Source organism: Triticum aestivum, chromosome 5D, assembly GCF_018294505.1.
Source record: "Triticum aestivum cultivar Chinese Spring chromosome 5D, IWGSC CS RefSeq v2.1, whole genome shotgun sequence".
In the NCBI taxonomy this organism is placed as follows: Eukaryota; Viridiplantae; Streptophyta; class Magnoliopsida; order Poales; family Poaceae; genus Triticum; species Triticum aestivum.
Genome location: NC_057808.1, coordinates 21,833,112 through 21,855,051, shown reverse-complemented (window position 1 = coordinate 21,855,051; position 21,940 = coordinate 21,833,112). Strand labels below are relative to the sequence as shown.

General features: G+C 40.8%; 3 pseudogenes; 1 reads left to right on the top strand and 2 right to left on the bottom strand.

Annotated features, from left to right (window-relative positions):
- The first annotated feature begins 1,371 nt into the window (after positions 1-1,371).
- On the top strand, positions 1,372-7,672 carry LOC123120150 (lysine-specific demethylase JMJ25-like; annotated as a pseudogene).
- A 6,692-nt stretch (positions 7,673-14,364) lies between these two features.
- Positions 14,365-14,854, bottom strand: LOC123124130 (SNF2 domain-containing protein CLASSY 3-like; annotated as a pseudogene).
- A 2,494-nt stretch (positions 14,855-17,348) lies between these two features.
- On the bottom strand, positions 17,349-20,895 carry LOC123124129 (SNF2 domain-containing protein CLASSY 3-like; annotated as a pseudogene).
- Between the last annotated feature and the right edge of the window lie 1,045 nt (positions 20,896-21,940).

Genomic DNA, 21,940 nt, shown 5'->3' with positions numbered 1-21,940 from the left:
TGCTTGTAAAAAAGAAGTTTTGCTTGTAAAAAGGAAGTTTTGCTCATGGCATCATAAGCTAAACCATATTCCTCGACGATGATGAGTTATTTGATCACATGAACATGCACAATTAATCTGCGTGTTCGCTGCATCACCACCCCAGACAGCAGCCACTGATGCATGGAGGTTGCAGTCGCACGCACGTTGAGCCCACACAAGCCACACACATTGTCTTTCCATCGTCGCCGCCGCCTCATGGCGAGTGGTGGGGCCAGGGGGACCAACGGGGCCCTAGTCCTCGCTAACACCTTAGATTTGTTGCTAATAATCTCATGAACGGCCCAAATTTTAATATATACTAGATAATTATCTGTGCATTGCAACGTGTGCAAATATTCTACAGCATGTTAGCCCACGATTACCTTTCATATTATTGTGATTGTCTAATTAGTTATTTATCAAATTATGTCCGTGATATACCTACCTAAATAAATTTTAAGATTCTTTTTGGTGATGAATTAGTAAGAACTTTTTTCTTGAACACGGTACAGAGCAGATACTCATACATACGCACATACACTCTTCCATATGAAAGCACACACACCCTATCCTATGAGTACTTCCGACAGATTGATCTCGCACATCATCATCTTGAGATTGACGAAGTCACCACAGACGCGTAGTCGACGGGAATATCTCGTCCCGCTGAACACACATCGCCGGATGGCCTGTAATAAATCTAGGTAAATGATAGCACCAATGTTATGTCTGGACTTGAACACTGGTGGGCAGAGGAGATCACTGTCCTCGTAACCATCCAACCACAGGTTGGTTCGCGACATAGTAAGAAGTTAATGTCTTCCCAAAGAAAAACTAATTTTATCTGGTAATTAAATAAAATATTAGAGGAAAAGGAAAATGTCTACGAAGGACGAGCTGGACGAGAGAACCTTAAGTAATTTTTATTAAGTATATATAAGGAGTGAATCTACACTTAAAATAAGTCTATATTCATCCGTGTGTAGTTCGTAGTTAAATCCCTAAAAAGACTTATATTTAGAAAGGGAGTAATTTGCATTTCCAAAATAAAAAGATCATAATTTGAACTTTTAGTGCACCCGGTTGTGTCACGTAGAGTTGTCCACAACGGTCATTCGACGTGAGACAGCCACATCCGATGCGCAAAGAAGAAGGGAGTAATGGTGCGGGGCCCATTAGCCGCGTGGCCCCTCACGCAGCGAGGCATACGCCCATGCGCTCGCCGTCCACGTTTACCTATAAATACCCTCGCACAGAGACTGGGAAAAGCACAGCAGGCACACCCATCGATCAGTCGCGAGGAATAGAGTGAGAGAGCAGATCATCGTGTGTTTTTGTGCAAGGGAAGTGATGGCATCTTGCAAGCTCGCCGGCCGGACATGTGTGGAGGACGCGTCCCCGGCGCCGGAGGAGGAGGCAAGGACGCTGCGGTTTGGGAGGAAACGGTTCAGCCAGGTGGCGTCAGATCTTGCGCCGGCGGACGGCGTAAACATGGTGAAGAAGGTGACGTTTCTTTCTGGTTTTTGCTTGTTTCATCGATCTGCGTCTGCATGAAGGGATAAGTTGGGTGCTAGGCTGCTAGCTTAATTACTTGTGTCTGCCGGTGGCGCAGCAGAAGAGGGGAAGGCCGGGACGGCCGGGCGAGATCCACGAGGCTGAAGGGTCCGGCTCCGGCGAGCTGGAGAGAGGGGGGATCCTCCTCGTGTTCGCTAGTGAAGGTGAGGCGATGGATTGGCAAACTTGGTTTTCATTTCACCTAGCCGTGGTGGCCATTTCATGAACTATACTTGTTTTGTGGTGCAGATCCCGGAGGTCAGCGTCCATATCCTGGAGGCTGAGATCTCCAACGGAAGGAGAGCCACACGCAGAAGCGCCCGCGCGGACATGATGAGGAAGAAGGCGGCGCCAACCCCATACAGAGAAGCTGTACCACGCAGGGTGACACGCAGCGGCTCCAAGATGATGAAGGCGGCCGTGGGCATGGAGGCGGGCGGCAAGACCCCGGCGGCGGCGGACGTCGGCGCCCGCAACGTGAGTACCGACTGAAACATCCATGTTCCCGGCCCGTCCGTCCGTGTTTCTTTCCATTCTCAGCGTGGCCGGCATTTCATGTGTTTTTGGAAGCTAGTTAATTAATCGTCTAATATAACTTTCCATAATACTTTGCATTCAGGAGCAGCCGCCACCGTGTGACCGCGACGAGGGGACATACTCTAGTGCCGCCTGCGCCAACAAGCACAGGTACGTACCATGTCGCCTGGCCCTTGCTATCTAGCGATCGATCCATCACAATATATAGCTAGCTTAGCTTCTCGTGCATGTACACCTGTCGTCTCATTGTTATAAAATTAATTGATATGTAATTGGTCGATGTATTCTTAATTCTAGCTTCGTACGTAGGTGTGAAGGGCTCTCAGAGTGCCAAATCTGCAAGGAAAGGAATGCACGCTACTTGTTGCATTACCTTCTTCCGTGCTTGTCAGATATGAATAAGGAGCAGCTAGCTGAGAGGCAGATCGGGGCCAAGATGACAGGTGAATACGTAGATATATTATGACGAACATCATGAACAGTCTACTAGTGTACCACCAGCATGAATAGTCTACTATTGTACCACCAGCAGCCCGGGACTTCAGATCTATATATTATAAGCCGCTTGTTAATCTTTTGTGCTAATTAATCTCTTTTTACTTATTCCCACAAATTCACAGGGGTGTCATCATACCATCTACGCATAGAACCAGCCGTGTTCGACAAAGATGACAGGGTCTACTGGTACGCCTTGATCCTACGTAAATCATAATTCTACCAGTAGATTCCGTCGATCCAATCTTTAATGTAATGTGTGCATTACATTTCTTTTCTTTGTAGCAATAATTGCGACACATCAATTTACGATCTCCATAGAAGGTGCCCAGACCCGGAGTGCGGCTACGAGCTATGCGTCCTCTACTGCAAGGAGCTCCGCGAGAACAACCTCCGAGGCTGTTGTGAGGAGATGGAGGACGATTACCCGGACAATGGACCCGACTACTTGCATGGAGGCAATCCACAGACGTGCTCCTCGTCGGCAGGCAAAGGTCAAGACATTGCAAGACAATCAAAGAAACTTAAAATAGCTAAGTGGGTAGCGAACGTAGCTGCCAACGATGGCAGCATCCCTTGCCCTCCCGCCGAGCTCGGGGGCTGCGGCCGCCTGACTCTTGAACTGAGACGGCTTTTCCCGGAGGACTGGCTTACACATCTCGAGGCAGAAGCCACAACGTACAAACTCTTCTTGCCCGCTTCTGATGTGGCAAGTGCCGATGATGCATGTAGCTGCCTTTGCAGTTTGTCTATGGAGAAAAGGAGAGCTGCGTCCAGGGATAACTCAAATGATAATTGGCTGTATTACCCGGTGTCAGACGCTGCAAAGCCGGATGACCTCAAGTACTTCCAGAAACATTGGGTGAGGGGAGAGCCAGTCGTTGTTCGAGGCATCCATGTGGTCTCAGATACATAGTGATGATAGGGCTTCAGATATTGTGAACGTGAAGGCTATCGATTGCCTTAGTGGCTGTGAGGTGAGCAGCATTTTTCTCCTTTTATCACTAGATTTGCATGATATAGTACTCCCTCCGATTGTCTAAATCAGTCTTAAAATATACTATTTGCACTAATACATCGAAATAACATACATAATTAAATCTCAAACAATAGTTCTCAGTTCTTGGAATTAACACAATACTAGAGTTCCAATAGAGAGTCCCTAGCTAGCTGAAAAAAGCAACAGATCGAACATATAAAGGGTTCAGTGCCTTCTATATATCTATTTATATCACATGCAATTGGGTTCACGCCCTTTAAGTATGTTTTTCCGTCCTTATGAAAAGATGAAGAGGAAAAGTTAATTTGTTTAAGCTTCTTTCTCAGCTTGAAATACCCAATACCGACTTCTTCAAAGGGTACTACAAAGGTCGAAGTTATGGTAATGGTTGGCCAGAGATGCTCAAACTGAAGGATTGGCCTACTTCAAATCAATTTGAAGATCTCTTACCAAACCATGCAGAAATGTATACGACTTCATTACCTCTCCAACCATACACCAACCCGAATTTTGGCTCCCTTAATATTGCAACTTTCCTTCCTAACGACGTCCACAAGGTTGATTTGGGCCCAAGATCATACATAGCATATGGTACTTCACAAGAACTTGAAAGAGGAGATTCTTTTACAAAGCTTCACTGTGACATGACTGATGCGGTAAGTGAGATAGATAAGTGTCTACAACTATAACCGAAAGAATTCCTCCATTCTGTAATTCATTTGAAATTAGTATGCATTATTTATTATTCTGTGTGAAATAGCCATCCTACTACCTACTAGCTAGTTGATTTATCCAATTTTAATGTTTTGTTCTAATATTAGGTGCATGTACTGATGCATACTGCCAAGGTTCCCGCTTATTGGAGGCAAGAAAGTGCCATCACTGATCTGAAATTAAAGCATATGGCCCAAGACAAAAATGAATTATGCAGTGATGAAATAGACAGGGATGGCTATGCAAAACACAATACATCACCTGAACATATGGAGTGTCAAGAGGGCGCTCTCTGGGATATATTTAGAAGAGAGGATGTCCCAAAATTGAATGAATATTTGACAAAGCACTCAAAAGAGTTTCATCATATACATTGTGTTCAAGTCAGAAAGGTTGGTACTTTTGGTAACAGAAGTACATGTACTCCCTATCATCTATCTTATTTACTTCCGATTTCATATCTTGCTGTAGGTGTATAACCCAATGCACGACGAAACGTTTTATCTGACGGAACACCACAAGAGGAAGCTTAAACTTGAATTTGGTGAGCCATACTACCTGCACAATCTCACTCAATACGTTAGAAGTTTCTAATAAAAGTGAACTAAAGTCTTATACTTATATCTTTCCAAATTGCTAATGCGTTTCAGGAGTAGAGCCTTGGACTATAGTACAAAAGCTTGGAGAAGCTGTTTTCATACCAGCCGCTTGTCCACATCAAGTACGTAATCTTCAGGTATATATCTCCTGAACACACTATAGATATAGACATGATCATATTTGACGGGAAAAAGCTGGTTTATTATTTCTGTAACATGTAACTGATTGTGTTCTTCTATTACTTTTCTAGTCTTGTACCAAGATTGCTCTAGACTTTGTTTCCCCTGAGAATGTTAGACAATGTATGATGCTGAACGAAGATTTCCGCTTATTACCCAAAGACCACAGATCAAAGGAAGACAAACTATAGGTAAACCTTTTTACATGAATATGTTAACCCTATGTTTTGGTGCAAACATAGTTAATTGAATTATGTTCCAGAACACAAACTCAATCCTTTTGGGCTCTCTGATTACATGCTTCTTGATCGAGATCTGTACTTGCATGTGTCTTTGCTTGCGGAACTGTGATAAACATATTATGTACAAAATGCAGGTCAAGAACATGATCGTATATGCTGTTAATCGTGCCGTTCAGACCTTGAAAGATGATCTGAATCATTTTTTCCCGGAAAGGAGTGACTCTGCACGAAGCCCTTTATTATCAGATTTGCAGTTCCTGCTAGACAATTTGTAACATGCTTTCTCCTTGAGGCAGCAAAATTAATTTTCTTTGAATGAAGATGTAAACTAGGAGGAAAAGTGCTTACAGGTCACATCCAGCCGCTGCAGAAAATAGTGGTCAAACATATTTAGTATAGCATTTATTTGAGGCACTTGGAGCTAAAATTTAAATAATAAGACGGAGATTTGAATTATGTACTCTTCATTTTGTAGACACTGTGTTGCAGTTGCTTCGTGGACCATGGCAGGCAAGATTCCTAGAAGCCATGTTTTCAATTAATTTCAACAACTCTATTTTTAAATAGCTTAGTTATTCATTTTTATTTCTGTAATATAATCCTAGGAGGTTGCTGGACAAAGAAATGAGACATAATCATATTGGCTATTTTTTTAAGGAAGACAGTAGGGTTTCTCTGTTGTGTATTTTTTTTACAAGTTTGTATATGAAAAAAAAGTACAACGTAAAGGGCCGGTCAGCTTGGGCTAATCTTGTTGCATGAGTTGTCATTTGTAATCGTCATAGAGATATATGGACCCATGTTGCTTATTTTCAGTCTTGGTGCTCTTCCATTGCCCCATTTCCATATGTTTTCAGCATCTTAACACTTACCACCATGAACAAAATGATTTTGTGGCACCGGTTACTAACACCTAGAAACATCCTGGAGGTTTCGTGAACGAATTTATGTGCAACAATAATATGCTCTCCAAAAGTTTACCAAACATCAATTAGCGGACATAGCACAACCATGACTCTTTGGTAAAACTCCCAGTGCACAATTTGCATGAAAATGTGTTCTTCCAAAGTTTACCAACCCTGAAAAAGCCATCCCTTGGTGCCTCTACGTTGGCGGATGACCTGGCAGCCAATCATGCATGAACGTCGGTTGTTAGAGCCGTTAGATAAGAGAGGACAGCAATTCCCAGTTGGAGCATGAGGGAAGACGAGTCGCAAGATCACTCAACTTGTAGGTGTCGTTGAGGAGGCAACAGATGATAGGGAAGTGAGAGTATAGGGAGGTACAATATGCAGGTAAAGAAGATGGTTGTACATCTTGTTAATCATGCTGTTGAGACCTTGAAACACGACCTCAAACAGTTTTTCCTAGAGAGCAGTGGCCCGGAACGAAGCCCTTGATTAACAAATTTGTAGGTCTTACGAGACAATTTGTGACATGCTTTCTCCTTGATGCAACAAAATTACTTTTCTTTGAACTGTGAAGTAAACTAGGAGGAAAAGTGGCTGCAGATCACATCCAGGTGCTGCACAAAATAGTGGTTAAATTATTTAATATAGAATATATTGAGGCGCTTGGAGCTAGAATTATTTCATAGTAATATTAAGATAGACATTTGAGTTATGTATGCTTCATTTTGTAAACACATTTTTGCAATTGCTTCGTGGCAGGGAAGGACTCCTAGAAGCCATGTTGCCTTGATAATTTCGACAACGCTATCTTGAATAACTTAGTTAATCAAAATGTAATTATCTAAGATAATCATAGGAGGCTGTGGGATTGAAGAAACCAGCTATAATTTCATGTTTTTTTTTAAGGAAGATAGTTGCACTAGTAGAAAACGGGACATTAGTCCCGGTTCGTAAGTGCTAGCTGACAGGCTGATCGAGGCCAAGATGACAGGTGAATCCGTGTATATATTATGACGAACATCATGAAAAGTTGACCATTGTACCACCACCAGCCGGAGACTTGGGATCTATATATTATCAGCCGCATGTTAATTTTCTGTGCTAATTAATCTCGTTTTACTTATTCCCACAAATTCCCAGGGGTGTCATTATACCATCTAAGCATAGAACAAGCCTCGTTCGACAAAGACGACTGGGTCTACAGGTACGTCTTGATCCTATGTAAATCATGATGTCTAGCAGTAAATTCCATCTGTCCAATCTTTAATGTAAATTTGTGCATTACATTTTTTTTCTTTTCTTTGCACCAACAATTGGGACACATGAATTTACGATCTCCATAGATGGTGCCCAGACCCGGAGTGCGGCTACGAGCTATGCGTCCTCTGCTGCAAGGAGCTCCCTGAGAACAACCTCTGAGGCTGCTGTGAGGCGATGGAGGACTATTACCCGGATAATGGACCCGACTACTTGCACGGTGGCAACCAACACTCGTGCTTCTCATCAGGAGGCGAACATCAAAATATTACAAGAGAGGGAAAGAAAGTTACAAAAACTAAGTCGGTGGCTAACGTAGCTGCCAATGGTGGAAGCATCTCTTGCCCTCCCACCAAGCTCGGGGGCTGCGGCCGCCAGGGTCTTGAGCAGAGGCGGCTCTTCCAGGAGGACTGGCTTACCCGTCTTGAGGCAGAAGCTACAACATTCAAACTCTTCTTGCCCTCTGCTGATGTGGCAGGTGCAGATGATGCATGCAGCTGTTGTTTGTCTAGGGAGAAAAGGATAGCTGCTTCCAGGCAGTACTCAGCTGATAATTGGCTATATTACCCGGTGTCAGATGCTGCAAAGCCGGATGATCTCAAGCACTTCCAGAAACACTGGGTGAGGGGAGAGTCAGTGGTTGTTTGAGGCATCCTAGATAAAATGTTAGGTTTGAGCTGGGAGCCACGGACCATGTGGTCTCAGAAACATGACGACCGCGGGGCTTCAGATCTGGTGAACGTGAAGGCTTTTGATTGTCTTAGTTGTTGTGAGGTGAGCAGCATTCTTCTCCTTTTAACACTAGATCTATATGATATACTACTCCCTCCGATTATCTAAATCTGCCTTAAAAAATACTATTTGCATAAATACATGGAAATCACATACATGATTATATCTCCAACAATAGTTCTCAGTTCTTGGAATTAATACAATACCAGAGTCCTGCCTTTTATTAAAGAGTCCCTAGCTAGTTGAGAAAAGCAACAAATTGAACATATAAAGGGATCAATGCCTTTTTACAATTGAGTCCAACCATTAAGTATGCTTTCTCATTCTTATGAAAAGCTGAAGAGGAAAAGTTAATTTTCTTAAGCTTCTTTTTCAAGTTCAGATACCCAATACTGTGTTGGCGCAGGTCCCGACTGCCGCTGTTAGACGAACTACTTTCTCGACGAACTTCCAGACCTATACTTTTGGCCACGGCAACGCACACGTCTTAGAACTATAAGCAGGCAAGCAAACAACTGGATTGATTTTCACGTGAGCTAGCTTCAACGCAGTAGCACGTATGTATCAATCGGCCGGGGACTTGATGGATTAGAAATCTTTCACCAAAACACAATACGCAGAGGACCATATAGGTCCTGATTTTTCTTTATATTGATTTGAACTAACGGTACAAAGATTACAAGGGGTAGTGTATATATAGGAGTAAAGCTAACTAGCCTAACCCAATACGACTCGGTGTCCTGTTCACGTCCGAGCCAGATTGTGACTACGTGGTTAATTCTAACAATCATCCCCCTAAACACGACGTCACCATATTACAACTCGGACGTCGATCCTTCTTCGTATCTTCAAAAACTTCTCTCGGTCCAAAGTCTTGGTTAGCATATCTATCATCTGATCATTGGTGTAAATGTAGTTGACTTTCCCTTTTTCCATGCAGTCCTTTATGTAGTGATACACCGTATTAATGTGCTTGCTTCTATCATGGCGTGCTGGATCTTCACGTAGAAAAAATTAAGACTTGCTATCAACATTAAGTACCACTTGTTGGATCTCGATCCATGAGATCACTGTGTAACCTTCCTAGCCACACACCTTGATACTCCCCAGCGGACATTGCAATATACTTTATTGCATCAACTGCGGGTACTTTACTCTTATTGCTCAGCTCAAGACGAAGTTTCATTGAAGCGTCAATTGGATTGCAATCTTTCATGCCATGACTTTCAAGTACCTTCCTTTTGTATGCCTCCTGGCATAGTGTGATCCCCTCCGTCTTTGATGTACCTCTATCCTGGGGTAGTAGGTTAAAAGACCGAGACCATCCATCTTGAAAAGATCTTTCATTTGTAGCTTGAATTTTACAATCACTTCTTCATCTGCTCCGGTAATTAATAGGTCATCGATGTAGATGCCAACTAGTAGACGATCCTTTCCTTCAACTCGTTTGTACATTGGATGCTCTAGTGTGGCTTTCTCAAATCCAAGAGAAATCAAAGATTGATCAAGTTCGATGTTCCATGCCTGAGGGTCTTGTCGTAGCCCGTACAAGACTTTGTGTAGCTTCAGTACCTTGTGTTCTTCTCCCTCTTTGATGAAGCCCGGTGACTAATTCACATACACATCTTTTTCTAACTCGTCGTTCAAAAATGCGGATTTTACATCCATGTGATGTATCTTCCATGATTCCTGAGCCGCGAGAGCGATGAGCAATCTCTCTGAGTCCATCTTTGAAACGGGAACGAAAACTTCTTCGAAATCCACATCTTTCTCTTGTACGTCCTCTTTGGATACTAGCCTCGCTATGTGCTAAATCTTCTTTTCCTGACGACGTAGGACCTCTCATACTGAAAAAAACCAGGGTGCAAATTGGTACCACTCTAATTTTCACATAAAGTAGACCGTATGTGTTGGACAATCCCAAATTCTCTAAATTTTCTAGATCTCTCAATATCACCATGTCGCCTCTTCTTCAAGCCAACATCCAACAAGCCGACCTGCTTCGACTCGTCAGCTGACATGGAGGCTTTGACCCCTCGGCTGGACCGGGGGCTTCGCCTCTTCTTCATGCCAACATACAACACGCCGACCTGCTTTGACTTGTTAGTTGAACGTGCCGCCTCTTCTTCAAGACAACATCCAAACAGCCAAAATTTCAAAGACGTACATGGAATTTAGACATTTTGAAAAGCACGACTTCATTTTTACAAAAGTGGATGATACATTTTGACCAAAATAAAGCTGTACTTTTTCTTCAGGTTGTTCTCGTGCAGGAGTCGGGTCCGTTGTCCAGGTAATCATTTTCCATCTCCCGGCGATAGACAACGGGCAACTCGAGTCAGGCTCTCAGCACCTTCTACGCACATTGTAGATTGAAGTGTAGCAATTGTTGTTGGGAAGGATGAAAAAGTGTGAAGCACACATGACATACATCAAACATTGTGTCGATGCCTTCTAAAAAACCAAAACAGACAAATTGGACTGATGGAATATGATGTCGGTATATATGACATACATACAATCTGGACATGCCAGCAGTCCCCTTAGGTCTGAGACATCCAGCCTGTTCTATCCCAGAATGAAAAATAATACACTTGTCAATTTGGAAATGAACAGAGATCGACCATAAAAAATATAAAGCTAGAACATTAGAAATGTGAACACAAGATGAGAGCGCCGCGTCATCTATATGGTCAGACTTGTGTGAGCCTAGCTATAGCTATGGGCTGGTGCATGGAGTGTGTGTGTGCACTCCTTACGGCATGAGCAATGGAAGCACCTGAATGGTGCTGCCCCATTTTCCAGATAGGTATAAAAATTGTAGGGATGCCATTTCCAAAAAAATTCACCTAAAGGAGGCATACCGCATATACGATCTCAATTTAGAATTTCTATTTTCAATACCTTGCAAATAATTTTACTTCCTTTGTCGAAGAATCGCTAAATTCAGAATTTGATAGAACGCGTGCTTGTCCACAAATTATATAAAAGGATAAGTACCACAAACAAATATGGAAATGGCAACATTCTGATCTTAGAAACTCCCACTTACCAGAAATCTATAAGTTCTATTGTTACTACGATGGGAGTATATTCACAAAAATCTGTTTCAGATTTTCATCTTCTGTCATTCCAAAATCTTGTCAATGGAAATAAATTCTGATGACGGGTTGCACTCCCAAGGCTGTGGCTCACTTGAAAACAACAATTTGGACATTTGCTCCTTCTTAGCTTGTATATCATATTTGCCCTCTCTTGTGTTCCTTCTCCGATTAGATTGTATGTATGGACAATCTTTTGCTGACCAATCCGATATGCACGTCCAATCGCTGCCTTTAAACAGAAGGGTTGCACACAACATCGAGGAGCACCACACGCGATGCTCCAAACAGGGTGATACCTTCTCCACACACCTTGGTCCATGCAAGCATCACCTTGGCCTCGCTCTCCATATAATTGAAGTCAACCATCAAGGCCTTGCGGGTTTTAACAGAGACATTTCCACTCATATACGGGAGCTCGTTGTGTTTAGTCCAGCTGAACTCTTTCCTCGGCTGTTCCATGATCAAGTCCAATGGTTCAAGAAACTGGCTAAACAAAAGCACTCGCTCTTTTAAAGCTTCAGTACGGGAAATTTCCTCTTTGCCGAGTGTTACGCTCTTTCCCGAGTGCAATATGTTAGGCAGTCGACAATAGTATCTTTGCTTAGTTCCTACCAAAGAAGTAATCGGCAGAAATTAAAACTCGGCAAACAGGTACTTTGCCAGTTATCGTCAATGAAACGCTCGGTAAAACAACAAAACTTGGCAACTAGGGTGTTGCCGAGTGCTAAACTCGGAAAAAGGGAGTCTTTGCTGAGTGTCCCACTCAGCAAAAGGGGGTCTTAGCTACAATGCATTGTTTTGGCTGTAGCAGTTGCATACGACCTCGGTTGAAGATGCTTCAAAAATCAAAATTGTTCATTTTGATGAGACTGATAATTTTATGTCGACAATTTTACATTTGATGCCATATTATTTACACTTTTTGCATGAAAAATTTGGTCTCAAATGACCGACGGAATGACCATATTCATTCCATAGTTTATGATAATGTGGTGAACATGGCATATAGGTGAATCTTTCCATTACAAACAATGTTGCCAAATAGAGTTTTGAACTTTTGTAAAAAAATATCATTTTCTATTTATTAAGTATCAAAAATGTGTATTCTTTGTGAGGCAATTACAAAAATAGGGTGCAAAATGGCTCTATCCCAATTTTCACATGAAGAAGACCATATTTGATGGACAACTACCAAGTGTTATTGATTTTCTAGGTCTCTAGTTACTTTCGCACATTTAAATCACTTTATGCTGATTTCCCCAAAGTAATTCAATTTGAACTGCAATTTTGCGATAGCTCTGTGCTAGAAATTAGCAAACAACATTTTTAGGTACACAAGTTGTCATTATATCGAAGAACCACTTATAGTTTGGAAATGTTCAACTCCTTGCTATAATGCCGGTCATTTTGACCCCTTTTGAGGAAATGAAAGAAAATGAATAAAAGTTTAAAAACTACAATCCTTTCGCATGGACTCCTTTTATATGTACTAATTGTGAGGAAAAATGCCTAACTTACATTACGACAATTTTGAAATAAAGTCCTTCACAAAATGGGGTATGAAGTATGGAAATTCATGACTTTCAAGCAAAACGATTAAGGTGAGGACCATATTCATTGCATAGTTTACGATAATGTGGTGAACTCGGATATATAGGTGCAAATTGGCATTGCAAACAATGTTGCCAAATAGTGTTTTCAACTTTTTAAACAACAAAATCATTTATATTTTCTATGTGTCAAAAATGGGTATTTTTTAAGCATGTACAAACACCAGGGTGCAAATTGGTACCACTCTAATTTTCACATAAAGTAGATCATATGTATTGGACAATCCCAAATTCTATAAATTTTCTAGATCTCTCAATATATCCATGTCGCCTCTTCTTCAAGCCAACATCCAACATGCCGACCTGCTTCGACTCGTCAGCTGACATGGAGGCTTTGACCCCTCGACTGGACCGGGGGCTTCGACTCGTCAGCTGACCATGCCGCCTCTTCTTCAGGCGAACATACAACACGCCGACCTACTTCGACTCATTACCTGACCGTGCCGCATCTTCTTCAAGACAACATCCAAAAAGCCAAAATTTCGAAGACATGCATGGAATTTACACAATTTGAAAAGCACGACTTCATTTTTACAAAAGTGGATGATACATTTTGACCAAAATAAAGATGAACTTTTTCTTTGGGTTGTTCTTGTGCAGGAGTCGGGTCCATTGTCCGGGTAATCATTTTCCATCTCCTGGTGATAGACAACAGGCAACTCGAGTCAGGCTCTCAGCACCTTCTACGCACATTGTTGATTGATGTGTAGCAATTGTTGTTGGGAACGACGAAAAAGTGTCAAGCACACATGACATACATCAAAAATTGTGTTGATGCCTTCTAAAAAAACCAAAACAAACAAATTGGACTGATGGAATATGATACCAGTATTCATGACATGCATAGAATCAAGACGTGCCAGCAGACACCTTAGGTCTGAGGCATCCAGCCTGTTCTATCCCAGATTGAAAAATAATACACTTGTCAATTTGGAAATGAACAGAGATCGACCATAACAAATATAAAGCTAGAACATTAGAAATGTGAACACAAGATGAGAGCGCCTCAACATTTATATGGTCAGACTTGTGCGAACCTAGCAATAGCTATGGGCAGATCCATGGAGTGTGTGTGTGTGCACTCCTTACGGCATGAGCAATGGAAGCACCTGAATGGTGCTGCCCCATCTTCCAGATAGGCATAAAAATTGTAGGGCTGCCATTTTCAAATTTGTTTCACCCAAAGGAGGCGTACCACATACACGATCTCAATTTAGAATTTCTATTGTCAAGACCTTACAAATAATTTTACTTCTTTTGTTCAAGAATCCATAAATTCGGAATTTGATAGAACGCATGCTTGTCCACAAATGATATAAAAGGATAAGAACCACAAACAAATATGTAAATTGCAACATTATGATCTTAGAAGCTCCCACTTAACAGAGATCTATAAGTTCTATTGTTACTACGATGGGAGTATATTCACAAAAATCTCTTTCAGATTTTCATCTTCTATCATTTGTTCCAAAATCCTGTCAATGGAAATAAATTCTGATGACGGGTTGCACTCCGTAGGCCGTGGCTCACTAGAAAACAAAAATTTGGACTTTTGCTCCTTCTTTGCTTGTATATCATATTTGCCCTTCTCTTGTGTTCCTTCTCCGATTAGATTGTTTGTATGGACAATCTTTTGCTGACCAATTCGATATGCACGTCCAATCGCCTGCCTTTGGACAGAAGGGTTGCACACAACATCGAGGAGCACCACACGCGACGCTCCAAAGAGGGTGATACCTTCTCCACACACCTTGGTCCAAGCAAGCATCACCTTGGCCTTGCTCTCCATATCATTGAAGTCCACCATCAAGGCCTTGCAGTTTTAACAGAGACATTTCCACTCATATACATGAGCTCATTGTGTTAGTCCAGTTGAACTCTTTCCTCGGCTGTTCCATGATCAAGTCCAATGGTTCAAGAAACTGGCTAAACACAAGCACTCGCTCTTTTAAAGCTTCACTAGTGGAATTTTTGTCTTTGCCGAGTGTTAGGCTCTTTCCCGAGTGCAATATGTTAGGCAGTCAGCAATACTATCTTTGCCGATTTCCTACCAAAGAAGTAATCGACAGAAATAAAAACTCGGCAAACAGGTACTTTGCCTAGTATCATCAATGAAACGTTCGGTAAAACAACAAAACTCGGCAACCAGGGTGTTGCCGAGTGCTAAACTCGGAAAAAGGGAGTCTTTGCCAAGTGTCCCACTCGGCAAAAGGGGTCTTAGCTACAATGCATTGTTTTGGCTATAGCAGTTGCATACGACCTCGGATGAAGATGCTTCAAAAATCAAAGTTGTTCATTTTGATGAGATTGATAATTTTATGTCGACAATTTTACATTTGATGCCATATTATTTAAACATTTCCATTAAAAATTTGTCTCAAATGACCAATGCAATGACTATATTCATTCCATAGTTTATGATACTGTGGTGAACTTGGGCATATAGGTGAATCTTTCCATTACAAACAATGTTGCCAAATAGAGTTTTGAACTTTTTGTACAAAAATATCATTTTCTATTTTACAAGTATCAAAATTGTGTATTTTTTGTGAGGAAATTACAAAAACCAGGGTGCAAAATGGCTCTATCCCAATTTTCACATGAAGTAGACCATATTTGATGGACAACTACCAAGTGTTATTGATTTTCTAGGTCTCTAGTTACTTTCGCACATTTAAATTACTTTATGCTGATTTCCCGAAAGTAATTCAATTTGAACTAAATTGTGTGATTGCACTGTCCTGAAAATTAGCAAACAACACTTTTAGGTACACAACCCCTTTTGAAAAAATGAAACAAAATGAATAAAAGTTCAAAAACTGCAATCCTTTCACATGGACTCCTTTTATATGTACTATTTGTGAGGAAAAATGCCTAACTTACATTACGACAATTTTGGAAAAAAATCCTTCACAAAATGGCCTATGAAGTATATATGGAAATTCATGACTTTCAAGCCAAACGATTATGGTTAGGACCAAATTCATTGCATAGTTTATAATAATGTGGTGAACTCGGATATATAGGTGCATATTGGCATTGCAAACAATGTTGCAAAATAGAGTTTTCAACTTTTTATACAATAAAATCATTTTCTATTTTCTATGTGTCAAAAATGGGTATTTTTTTGTGAAGCATGTACAAACACCAGGGTGCAAATTGGTACCACTCAAATTTTCACATAAATTAGACCGTATGTAATAGACAATTCCCAAGTTCTATAAATTTTCTAGATCTCTCAATATCACCATGTTGCCTATTCGTCAAGCAAACATCCAACATGCCGACCTGCTTCGACTCGTCAGCTGACATGGAGGCTTTGACCCCTCGGCTGGACCGGTGGCTTCGACTCGTCAGCTGACCGTGCCGCCTCTTCTTCAAGCCAACATACAACACGCCGACCTGATTCGACTCGTTAGCTGACCGTGCCGCCTCTTCTTCAAGACAACATCCAAAAAGCCAAAATTTCGAAGACGTACATGGAATTTACATATTTTGAAAAGCACGACTTCATTTTTACAAAAGTGGATGATACATTTTGACCAAAATAAAGCTGAACTTTTTCTTCAGGTTGTTCTCGTGCAGGAGTCGGGTCCATTGTCCGGGTAATCATTTTCCATCTCCCGGTGATAGACAACGGGAAACTCGAGTCAGGCTCTCAGCACCTTCAACGCACATTGTGGATTGACGTGTAGCAATTGTTGTTGGGAAGGTTGAAAAAGTGTCAAGCACACATGACATACATCAAACATTGTGTTGATGCCTTCTAAAAAAACAAAACAAAAAAATTGGACTGATGTTATATGATATCGGTATTCATGACATACATCGAATCAAGACATGCCAGCAGACCCCTTAGGTCTGAGGCATCCAGCCTGTTCTATCCCAGATTGAAAAATAATACACTTGTCAATTTGGAAATGAACAGAGATCGACCATAACCAATATAAAGCTAGAACATTAGAAATGTGAACACAAGATGAGAGCGCCTCATCATTTATATGGTCAGACTTGTGCGAACCTAGCTATAGATATGGGCTGATGCATGGAGTGTGTGTGTGTGCACTCCTTACGGCATGAGCAATGGAAGCACCTGAATGGTGCTGCCCCATCTTCCAGATAGGTATAAATATTGTAGAGCTGCCATTTTCAAATTTGTTTCACCCAAAGGAGGCGTACCACATACGGGATCTAAATTTAGAATTTCTATTGTCAAGACCTTACAAATAATTTTACTTGTTTTGTTCAAGAATCCACAAATTCAGAATTTGATAGAACGCGTGCTTGTCCACAAATGATATAAAAGGATAAGAACCACAAACAAATATGGAAATTGCAACATTATGATCTCAGAAGCTCCCACTTACCAGAGATCTATAAGTTCTATTGTTACTACGATGGGAGTATATTCACAAAAATCTCTTTCAGATTTTCATCTTCTGTCATTTGTTCCAAAATCCTGTCAATGGAAATAAATTCTGATGATGGGTTGCGCCCCACAGGCCGTGGCTCACTTGAAAAAAAATTGGACATTGTCTCCTTCTTAGCTTCTATATCATATTTGCCCTTCTCTTGTGTTCCTTCTCCAATTAGATTGTTTGTATGGACAATTTTTTGCTAACCAATTCGATATGCACGTCCAATCGCCTGCCTTTGGACAGAAGGATTGCACACAACATCGAGGAGCACCAGACACGATGCTCCAAAGAAGGTGATACCTTCTCCACACACCTTTGTCCATGCAAGCATCACCTTGGCCTCGCTCTCCATATCATTGAAGTCCACCATCAAGGCCTTGCGGGTTTTCACAGAGACATTTCCACTCATATACATGAGCTCGTTGCGTTTAGTCCAGTTGAACTCTTTCTTCGACTGTTCCATGATCAAGTCCAATGGTTCAAGAAACTGGCTAAACACAAGAACTCGCTCTTTTAAAGCTTCACTACTGGAATTTTCATCTTGGCCGATTGTTCGGCTCTTTCCCGAGTGCAATATGTTAGGCAGTCGGCAATAGTATCTTTGCCGAGTTCCTACCAAAGAAGTAATCGGCAGAAATAAAAACTATGCAAATACGTACTTTGCCGTGTATCGTCAATGAAACGCTCGGTAAAACAACAAACCTCGGCAACCAGGGTGTTGCCGAGTGCTAAACTCGGAAAAAGGGAGTCTTTGCCGAGTGTCCCACACGGTAAAAGGGGGTCTTAGCTAAAATGCATTGTTTTGGCTCTAGCAGTTGCATACGACCTCGGATGAAGATGCTTCAAAAATCAAAGTTGTTCATTTTGATGAGGCTGATAGTTTTATGTCGACAATTTTATGTTTGATGCCATATTATTTACACTTTTTTCCATGAAAAATTTGGTCTTAAATGACCAACGCACTGACTATATTCATTCCATAGTTTATGATAATGTGGTGAACTTGGGCATATAGGTGAGTGTTTCCATTACAAACAAGGTTGCCAAATAGAGTTTTGAACTTTTTGTACAAAAATATCATTTTCTATTTTCTAAGTATAAAAAATGTGTATTTTTTGTGAGTAAATTACAAAAACTAGGGTGCAAAATGGCTCTATCCCAATTTTCACATGAAGTAAACCATATTTGATGGACAACTACCAAGTGTTATTGATTTTTTAGGTCTCTAGTTACTTTCGCACATCTAAATCACTTTATGCTGATTTCCCGAAAGTAATTCAATTTGAACTGAATTGTGTGATTGCTCTATCCTAAAAATTAGCAAACAACACTTTTAGGTACACAAGTAGTAATTATATCGAAGAACCACTTATACTTTGGAAATTTTCAACTCCTTGCTATAATTCCGGTCATTTTGACCCCTTTTGAAAAATGAAAGAAAATGAATAAAAGTTCAAAAACTGCAATCCTTTCGCATGGACTCCTCTTATATGTACTATTTGTGAGGAAAAATGCCTAACTTACATTACGACACTTTTGGAAAAAAATCCTTCACAAAATGGCCTATGAAGTATATATGGAAATTCATGACTTTCAAGCCAAACGATTAAGGTGAGGACCAAATTCATTGCATAGTTTACGATAATGTGGTGAACTCGGATATATTGGTGCAAATTGGCATTGCAAACAATGTTGCCAAATAGAGTTTTCAACTTTTTATACAATAAAATCATTTTCTATTTTCTATGTGTCAAAAATGGGTATTTTTTGTGAAGCATGTACAAACACCAGGGTGCAAATTGGTACCACTCTAATTTTCACATAAAGTAGACCGTATATATTGGACAATCCCAAATTCTATAAATTTCCTAGATCTCTCAATATCACCATGTTGCCTATTCTTCAAGCCAACATCCAACATGCCGACCTGCTTCGACTCGTCAGCTGACATGGACGCTTTGACCCCTCGGCTGGACCGGTGGCTTCGACTCGTCAGCTGACCGTGCCGCCTCTTCTTCAGGCGAACATACAACACGCCAACCTGCTTTGACTCGTTAGCTGACCCTGCCGCATCTTCTTAAAGACAACATCCAAAAAGCCAAAATTTCGAAGACGTACATGGAATTTACATATTTTGAAAAGCACGACTTCATTTTTACAAAAGTGGATGATACATTTTGACCAAAATAAAGCTGAACTTTTTCTTCAGGTTGTTCTCGTGCAGGAGTCGGGTCCATTGTCCGGGTAATCATTTTCCATCTCCCGGTGATAGACAACGGGAAACTCGAGTCAGGCTCTCAGCACCTTCTACGCACATTGTGGATTGACGTGTAGCAATTGTTGTTGGGAAGGTTGAAAAAGTGTCAAGCACACATGACATACATCAAACATTGTGTTGATGCCTTCTAAAAAAACAAAACAAACAAATTGGACTGGCGGAATATGATATCGGTATTCATGACATACATCGAATCAAGACATGCCAGCAGACCCCTTAGGTCAGAGGCATCCAGCCTGTTCTATCCCAGATTGAAAAATAATACACTTGTCAATTTGGAAATGAACAGAGATCGACCATAACAACTATAAAGCTAGAACATTAGAAATGTGAACACAAGATGAGAGCGCCTCATCATTTATATGGTCAGACTTGTGCGAACCTAGCTATAGCTATGGGCTGATGCATGGAGTGTGTGTGTGTGCACTCCTTACGGCATGAGCAATGGAAGCACCTGAATGGTGCTGCCCCATCTTCCAGATAGGTATAAATATTGTAGGGCTGCCATTTTCAAATTTTTTTCACCCAAAGGAGGCGTACCACATACGCGATCTCAATTTAGAATTTCTATTGTCAAGACCTTACAAATAATTTTACTTGTTTTGTTCAAGAATCCATAAATTCAGAATTTGATAGAACGCGTGCTTGTCCACAAATGATATAAAAGGATAAGAACCACAAACAAATATGGAAATTGCAACATTATGATCTTAGAAGCTCCCACTTACCAGAGATCTATAAGTTCTATTCTTACTACGATGGGAGTATATTCACAAAAATCTCTTTCAGATTTTCATCTTTTGTCATTTGTTCCAAAATCCTGTCAATGGAAATAAATTCTGATGATGGGTTGCACTCCGCAGGCCGTGGCTCACTTGAAAAAAAAATTTGACATTGTCTCCTTCTTAGCTTCTATATCATATTTGCCCTTCTCTTGTGTTCCTTCTCCAATTAGATTGTTTGTATGGACAATGTTTTGCTAACCAATTCGATATGCACGTCCAATCGCCTGACTTTGGACAGAAGGATTGCACAAAACATCGAGGAGCACCAGACACGACGCTCCAAAGAAGGTGATACCTTCTCCACACACCTTTGTCCATGCAAGCATCACCTTGGCCTCGCTCTCCATATCATTGAAGTCCACCATCAAGGCCTTGCGGGTTTTAACAGAGACATTTCCACTCATATACATGAGCTCGTTGTGTTTAGTCCAGTTGAACTCTTTCCTCGACTGTTCCATGATCAAGTCCAATGGTTCAAGAAACTGGCAAGACACAAGCAGTCGCTCTTTTAAAGCTTCACTACTGGAATTTTCGTCTTGGCCGATTGTTAGGCTCTTTCCCGAGTGCAATATGTTAGGCAGTCGGCAATAGTATCTTTGCCGAGGTCCTACCAAAGAAGTAATCGGCAGAAATAAAAACTATGCAAATGAAATGCTCGGTAAAACAACAAACCTCGGCAACCAGGGTGTTGCCGAGTGCTAAACTTGGAAAAAGGGAGTCTTTGCCGAGTGTCCCACTCGGCAAAAGGGGGGTCTGAGCTACAATGCATTGTTTTCGCTCTAGCAGTTGCATACGACCTCGGATGAAGATGCTTCAAAAATCAAAGTTGTTCATTTTGATGAGGCTGATAGTTTTATTTCGACAATTTTACATTTAATGACATATTATTTACACTTTTTTCCATGAAAAATTTGGTCTCAAATGACCAACGCAATGACTATATTCATTCCATAGTTTATGATAATGTTGTGAACTTGGGCATATAGGTGAGTCTTTCCATTACAAACAATGTTGCCGAATATAGTTTTGAACTTTTTGTACAAAAATATCATTTTCTATTTTCTAAGTATCAAAAATGTGTATTTTTTGTGAGGAACTTACAAAAACTAGGGTGCAAAATGGCTCTATCCCAATTTTCACATGAAGTAAACCATATTTGATGGACAACTACCAAGTGTTATTGATTTTTTAGGGCTCTAGTTACTTTCGCACATCTAAATCACTTTATGCTGATTTCCCAAAAGTAATTCAATTTGAACTGAATTGTGTGATTGCTCTATCCTAAAAATTAGCAAACAACACTTTTAGGTACACAAGTAGTAATTATATCGAAGAACCACTTATAGTTTGGAAATTTTCAACTCCTTGCTATAATTCCGGTCATTTTGACCCCTTTTCAAAAAAATTAAAGAAAATGAATAAAAGTTCAAAAACTGCAATCCTTTCGCATGGACTCCTTTTATATGTACTATTTGTGAGGAAAAATGCCTAACTTACATTACG